General features: G+C 48.1%; 1 protein-coding gene across 5 annotated transcripts in view; it reads left to right on the top strand.

Moving 5' to 3' along the window:
* Nucleotides 1-6885: 6885 nt before the first annotated feature.
* The window catches only part of SLC43A1 (solute carrier family 43 member 1), a 24339-nt gene continuing 23721 nt past the window's right edge, over nucleotides 6886-7503 (top strand). For 2 of the 5 annotated variants that reach the window (XM_015599013.2, XM_015599022.2), the window contains exon 1: nucleotides 6886-7184. The gene's annotated coding sequence lies outside the window, so the exon portion shown is untranslated. Of the gene's footprint in view, nucleotides 7185-7401; nucleotides 7487-7503 lie in introns of those variants that run through there. The other 3 variants (XR_003043563.1, XM_006905997.3, XM_015599008.2) reach the window with 2 other exon arrangements.

Below are 7503 nucleotides of genomic sequence, written 5' to 3'. Positions count from 1 at the left end.
TTCCTGCTTGGTAGCAGTCTGCTGGAGGATAGGCAGAGGTGTCCACCACACCTCCCACCACTAATTTCTTCCCTCGTCATCGTCTGCTTGACCCGTAGGCATTTTTTTCGTGCCTTCTGCTCTGGGTGTTCAAATGAGCCAGACACCATATGAGAAAACGCTGGTAAATGTTCTGGTGTAGGCAGCCTCTTGGATGGCCCCCAATATTCTATCTGCTGCTGTTCATCCGTCGTATAACCCTCTTCCCATGAGACCTGGAGACTTGCTTCTAATGGAACACAGCAAAGGGGATGGGATGCCGCTTCCGAGGTTAAGGTACAAAAGACTGTAATGGCCATCTTGTTCGTTGGTTCTCTCTCCCTCTCCTTTTGCTTACCCCGATGAAGCAGGCTTCCGTCTGGTGAGCTGCCCCGTGAAGAGGCCACATGGTAAGGAACTGAGGGCAGCCTCCAGCCGACAGCCTGGGAGGAACTGAATTCTGCCAACCGCAAGTGAGCTCAGAAGCAGATCCTCTGGTCAAGCTTTCAGATGATTACAGCCCTGGCTAGCACTTTGCAGCCTCGTTAGAGATCCTGAGATAAAAGGCCCATTGAAGCCACATCCTGACTCCTGAGCTAGAGAAACTGAGTTGATAAATGTTGTTTTAAGCTATTACATTTTGGGGTGATTTGTTATGCAGCAATAAGTAACCAATACACACCCAGTTCTCATAGCTGTTACAATTGCCTGACACTATGGTCATTCCACAGCTACACCGAGCGTGAGCCAGGCGCCATTCCAGGCATCTGGGATACATCAGTGAACAAAATAGATAAAGACCCTTGCCCTCTTGGAACTCATATTCTAGTGGGGATGGTTCACATAAACACATAGTAGACATCTGGGTTGGCAATACGATTCTGAAGGAAAGACGGCTCCCTCAGCTCTTTGAGAGAGGTGCTTAACCTCTTTCTGATCTTAGACCGCCTTCGAAACACCAATGAAAGCCACGGACTATTTTTTAGAAAAACGTACATGCATATAGAATTTTCCATGCAATTTTAGGGATTTTCAGAAGAATCCTTGCGGTCTGAACTGTGAGGAGTCTTGTGAAGAGCATTGTTTTAAAGTGCTGCAGGGGATGTTCGGGGAGCTGTGTGGAATGCGCCCCCAGGCCTGGGTGCTCAGAGCAGGCTGTTCCCCTGAAAGTCATAGGCGAGTGAGATTTGAGGGATGGGTGGCAGTTTGTCAGGCAGGGGGTGCGGTGGGTGGTGGGTTCTGAGTTGAGTGGTGGGAGGACAGTGGTGAGGAAGGTGGGCACAGGTCCCTGCCCTCCGGCCCATACAGTCCATCAGAGGAAATGGACACATTGGGGTGAGTTTTGTCAAAGAGAAATTTGGATGTTATGTAGGTCACAGAGCAAAGGATTATATTGCTGGAGATAGGCAAGGAGGCTTCCCCAAGGAAGTGACCATTAAGTCAAAATCTGAAGCTTTAGCTAGGCCTGGACAGGGGAATGTTCCAGGCCCAGGAGGAACTTGAGGCGGGAGAGAACATGGAGTATTAATGGGCAAGAAAGCACAATGGTGGAGGGAGGCCAGAGGGAGGCTGGGGACCGCAGGTGAAGCCCGACAGACTCGGGGCACTGTTGGGGGTTTGTACATTTCCTTCATCATCATGAGAAGCTTCCCGGGAGTGGCCTGATTGAATCTGTGTTTCCAGTAGGTCATTCTGACTGGACGGTGGGGTCATGTGCGTGGTGTAATCGGAAAGGCCAGGTGGAAAGCGTTGCAGGAGTCCAGGTGGGAGCTGATGATGACTTGGGCTTGGGGGATGGCAGTGGACGGAGATGAGTGGTCTTTAAGCGTAGGAACCACAGGCTCACTGGTAGGTTGGACGTGGAGGTGAGGCTAGGAACAAAGTCATGGTGATTCCAGTTCCGTGGCTTAAGCAACTGGGTGGAGGGTGGTGCTTTTAAACCAGACAGGCAACAGTAGAGGAGGAGCAAATTAGGGAAGGCATAGGTCATTTTAGTCCTTACCGAGCGCTTCTTACTCTTAGAAGATCCAGTACAATTGGCCCATGTCTGCTTTTCCAGCTGCAACCTCACAGTCCCCTCATTCCGTGTGCTTCATCCACTCTGGCCCTTGTTCAGTTCTCTGAAGGTCTCAGGCATCTTCCTGTTGTAGGACCTCTGCATATATTGTGTCTTTCTCTTAGGAGATGATAAATCTGACTGATCGAGATATAGAAAGCTACGTTCAGATCTTAGCACAAGCAGCCTCCTTACGGACTCCTCCCTGACCTCCAGTCTAGGTCAGCATCCTCCCGCCTCAATGACATGTTCTCATAGCACCATATCTGTTTCCTCCATGGCATTTCCCTTAGATGGAACTGCACTTCCTATGTGACTTTTCGATTGATTCGTCTGAGTCTCTCTCCCACTGGACTTTGTGTTCCCTGAGAGTAGGGTCTGTGTCTTATTCACAATCAAATCCCTCATGCGTAAACACATGCAAAGGTGTTTTTAAAATTTTTTACATTGAGATAGGATTCGCATGTCATAAAATTCATTCTTTTAAAAAGCGTACAGATGTGGAGAAAAAGGAACCCTCATACACTGCTGGTGGGACTGCAAACTGGTACAGCCACTATGGAAAACCGTATGGAGTTTCCTCAAAAAACTAAGAATTGATCTATCATATGATCCAGCAATCCCTCTGCTGGGCATTTACCCCAAAGACTTGAAAACTCATCCAAAAAGATATTTGCACACTAATGTTCATAGCAACATTATTCACAGTGGCCAGGACATGGAAGCAACCAAAGTGTCCTACGATAGATGATTGGCTACAGAAGCTGTGGTACATATATATAATGGAATATTACTCAGCCACAAGAAGAGATGAAATATTGATTGCCATTTGTGACAACATGGATGGACCTTGAGATAATCATGCTAAGCGAAATAAGCCAGACAGAAAAAGTTGAAAATCACATGATATCACTTACATGTGGGATATAAATCTAAAAGCAACCAATGAGCAGGACAAACAAACAGAGACTCATGGACATGGACTACAGGCTAGTGGTTACTAGTGGGATGGGGGAGGAAGGGGGAGGTAGACGGGTAAAGGGGGTTAAATATAGGGTTTAGGCGGAGGGTGAAGTGGGTAAAGGGGATCAAATATATGGTAGCTGAAGGAAACTGGACTTCAGGTGGTAAACATACAATAGAATATACAAATGTCAAATGGTAATGTACACCTGAAAATTATATAGTTGTATTAACCAGTGTTACCCCAATAAACTTAATTAAGAATTTTAAAAAAGCGTACAGTTCAGTGGATTTTGGTATATTCAGAGTCGTACAACCATCACCAACATCCGACTGCACAACATTCTCATTGGCCCAGGAAGAAACCCATGCCCATCAGCAATCACTTCCAATTTTTCCCTCTCCTAGTTCCTGGCAACCACTAGTCAGTCTACTGCTGTCTCAATGTACCTGCCTCTCCTGGGTATTTCATATAGTGCCGTCATACAACATGTGTTGTTTTTGTGTGTGTCTGGCTTCTTTCACTGAGAATAATGTTTTCAAGGTTCATCCATCTTGTAGCATGAATCAGTACTTTAATCTTTTTTATGGCCAATTAATATTATATTGTATATTAGTATACACACATTTTGTTTATCCATCAGTTGATGGACAACTGTGTTGTTTGCACTTATTGGCTATAATGAATAACGCTGCTTTGAATATTTGTATTCGTTTTTGTGTCAACGTATGTTCTCCATTCTCTTGGGTATATATCTAGGAGTGGAATTGCTGGCCAGAGTGGTAACTCTATATTTAACTCTTTGAGGAACTGCCAAACTTGTCCAAAGCAGCCGTTCTATTCTATTTATATTCTTCATGCAAACATTTATAATAACTATTTGTTATTATAAGTAATTTCTTACCTAGTGAACTGGATTCTATTTGAGATATTGTAAGAAGTATGTATTTGGTCATTCAGATGACCAAAATATATTTCTCATATATATTTGGTCTTCATCCACAGTCCCTGGCTCACAGCTCCCTAAACCCTTGGAATTTCCTAAGTCTTGAGAGTGATAAAGGTGTCTTCTGTGATGTGAATGAGGTGACTTTCAGAAGCACCGAAGAATGGGGGCTGGTGGCCAGGAGAACCAACCAAGTGATTAGAGGGTTGGAACTTTCAGTCCCACCCCTCCTGATTCCCAGGGAGGGGAGAGGGACCGGAGGTTGAAGTAATCGCTAATTTATGAATTAGCGATTGATTAAGTCCAATGATTTAATCAATCGTTTCTGTGTCACGAGGCCTCCATAAAAACTCAAGAGGACAGGATTGGGGGAGCTTCTGGATGGTGAACACGTGGAGATGCAGAGCAGCAGGCCTGGAGGGGGCATGGAAGCTCCAAGCCCCTTCCTTCACCCCTTACCCTATGCATCTCTTCCATCTGGCTGTTCCTGAGTTATGCCCTTTTGCAGGAATCTAGTAACATGTTTCTCTGGTTTTTTCCGCTCTAGCAATTTAATGGAACCCAAGGAGGGGTTCATTGGGACCTCCAGTCTGTAGCCGGTTAGCCAAAAGCACATAGAGCCTGGGCTTGTGGCTGACTGTGTGTGTGCGCGGGCGTGTGTGTGTGTGTGTGTGTGTTTGGGGGTGGGGGCGGTCTCATAGGACTGAACCCTTAACCTATGGAATCTGAACTTATCTCTGAGTAGATTGTGTCAGAATTGAGTTGAATTCTCTGACACCCTGCGGGTGTCCTGTGAATTGTTTGTCGGAGTGGGGGAAACCTCTCCCACCAATGTTGGAATTGGGTCCAGGAATCCAATTTGCTATTATTTCTGGCACTTAACTAGAAGAGTGGAGCTCAGGAAGCCTAAGTGCCTTGGGCAAAATTGCATGGCTAATCACCTGCAGAGCCAGGATCAGGACCAGCCCCATGTCACTCCCGAGCCTGTACTCCTGTCCACTCAGCTGTGTTCCAGCCAGGAGCCTGCAGGAGGTCCAATGTGATGACACTGTGCTTCTCAAGCCATAGATTGCGCCAAGGGTTCAGAGTCTCCTTTCCCAAGTATCCTCCTCCACTCATTAAAAACACAAACCCGACCATCCATATCTATTCCTTTCCTTCAGAACAAACAAACAACCAAAAAAAGCCAAAAGAAAATAAGAAAACAAAATCAAGAGTTTCCAGTCACCTATCTCACCGCATTGGAAGTCACTGTCCTCACAGAGGTCATTCAAAATGAACCCGGCCTGCCTTTTCAGCTTCATTTCCCATCATTTCGTTTTATTTATTCAAGCAATGTTTACCATGGGCTCATTACACGCCAGGTCCTGTGAGAGGTAGCAGGTATACAAACCACCTACAATGTGATTGCTGCCCCCAAGAGATTTGTATCTCACGGGGAGAAAGGCAGATGTAAACTGATGATTCGAGATCAGGAATCCATAGAGATTAGAATAGTGTTTTGGGGGAGTCCATGGGCAGGGCTCCTAAGTCAGCCTAGGAGATCAGACAGCTTCCAGAAAGAAGTGAAACTTGAGGTGAGTTGTGGAGGGATGAAATGCAGAAGGAACTCGGTCATTCACACAAGAAGGAACAGGTGCAAAGGCAAGGAAGTGCGAAACCAGCTGGCTTTGCATTTCATTCCACAGGTGCTTACTGAGTGCCTCTTAGGTTCTAGGCGTTCTAGGGTGCTAAGCTACAGAGTTTGAGCTTGAACTGGCAGTCAGTGATGAATTTTAAGAAGTGAAACCGTGAGAGCCTGACCCTGTACTCTTGCCAGCGAGAACCCCTTGTGCCTTTTCTGCTGTGATGGCTTTGCTCTTGCCCTCCTCCCAACCTGGAGGGATGGGAAGGGCCATGCTTAAAAGTCAGACAGATCTGAGTCTGCATCCTGCCTCTACTCACCGTGTCCCAGCTGCTAGCTGCCTGTCTTTTCCCTCTGTGAGGTTTAAATGAGACCATGATGTTTTGAGGATTTAATGATCATTTTTCGTTTGGAAAGCGCTCAGCATATAATAGCCACTTAGCAAATCTTAGTTCCTCGCTTGGCTTGGTGGCTCAGCTGTTCAGAGATGCCCTGTTGTCCGATGTCTTCTTGAAACTTTCTGGGCAGTGGCTCACATGCCCAGAGAGCTTTGTGGTCATCACCAATTTTACTTTCAACATACTGTATTAAACTTCTCTCTCTATTGATTTGCCTTTGTCATCTCGTGAATCCATACCCCTGTCCAAGTAGTGACACCCCCTCTCTTTTACAAATGAGTAAACAGGCCCAGGAAGTTGAGAAATTGACCAGGAATCGATCAGTCAGTAAGTGTCTGGAAGCATCCCGTCACAAGGCCTTCTGAAAAAATTACGACAGCGGCAACAAAATGAACATTACGCTTACTAGGTATCAAGCGTTGTGCTTGGCATTTTCCCTGGGTCCTAACACCCAATTCCACCCCTCACCTCCTGGCTCAGAGAAGTAAAGCAAGTTGCCCAAGGTAACCCAGGCTTTTTCCAAATCAAGTTTCCAAATCAAGGCTCAGACCTCGATCTGACTTAACTCCAAAGAAACCTGTGTCATTCTGCTCTTGAAAAACATTACGCTCAACTGCACAGTTTAAAACTCCACCCAAGCTTGACCTGCGTCGCGATCTGTCAGCTGCAGCCCAATCTTTGGTTGTTTTGATCGAGAATACAGAGGGCGCTGCCTGATTGGTCTGGGGGGGCCGAAGGAAGGGGGGTGGGGGGAGGTGAGCGTAGAAATTTTAGGTGCCGGAGCACGTGCGGAAGACCAAGAGGGTGAGTCACGTGCGCGTGAAACTCGACCTAGGAGGAGGGGATGGGAAGGGAGCCCCCGCCCCTACCTCAGGGTGCTGCCCCGGACGGGTATAAGTAAACTATTGACTCTGTAGGTCCACTTCGTCCCTGTCCCGCTTCGCGGTCCGGTGTCTCCCGGAGGGTGCCCAGCTCCCTGACTTGTTCCAAGGGGGCAGCGGAGGCCAGAACACCTAAATGTCAGGCTGAACCCAACCAGCAGAGAAGTGCTGAGCGCCGGTGCTGGTCTGGGCTGCGCCCGCAAAACACGGGACACCTTGAGCGTGGACGTGCCAACAAGGAGCTGCGCTCCCAGAGGCGTCCGCTGCGGCAGGAGGGGCGTTTGGACCCGAGCCCAGGTGAGCAGCGGGTGGGGGGTAGGGGTCCGCGGCCACGTATCCGCTGAGAGCCACCTGGGCTGCCTGACACCCGACACACCCAGGCTCTCCAAGAAAAACCCGTTACCTGAGCCCCTGGGTCCTGCGGCTCCTTGTCTGGTCGCTCTAAGCGCGCCCCTCCCTCCCCTTTACTCCGCTCTTTCCGACTCCCCCTCCCCCTTTCGGCCCCCTCTGGCTACACTTCCTCCGTTCAGAGCGACACTCCTGGGGGTCGAACGGCCCTGCGAGAGCGCCTGAACCCAAAGCCCCATTCACGGATGAGGGTACGGCGTCCCCCCCA

The sequence above is a fragment of the Pteropus alecto genome, unplaced genomic scaffold, assembly GCF_000325575.1.
Source record: "Pteropus alecto unplaced genomic scaffold, ASM32557v1 scaffold91, whole genome shotgun sequence".
In the NCBI taxonomy this organism is placed as follows: Eukaryota; Metazoa; Chordata; class Mammalia; order Chiroptera; family Pteropodidae; genus Pteropus; species Pteropus alecto.
This window is presented reverse-complemented; position numbering and strand designations above follow the sequence as displayed.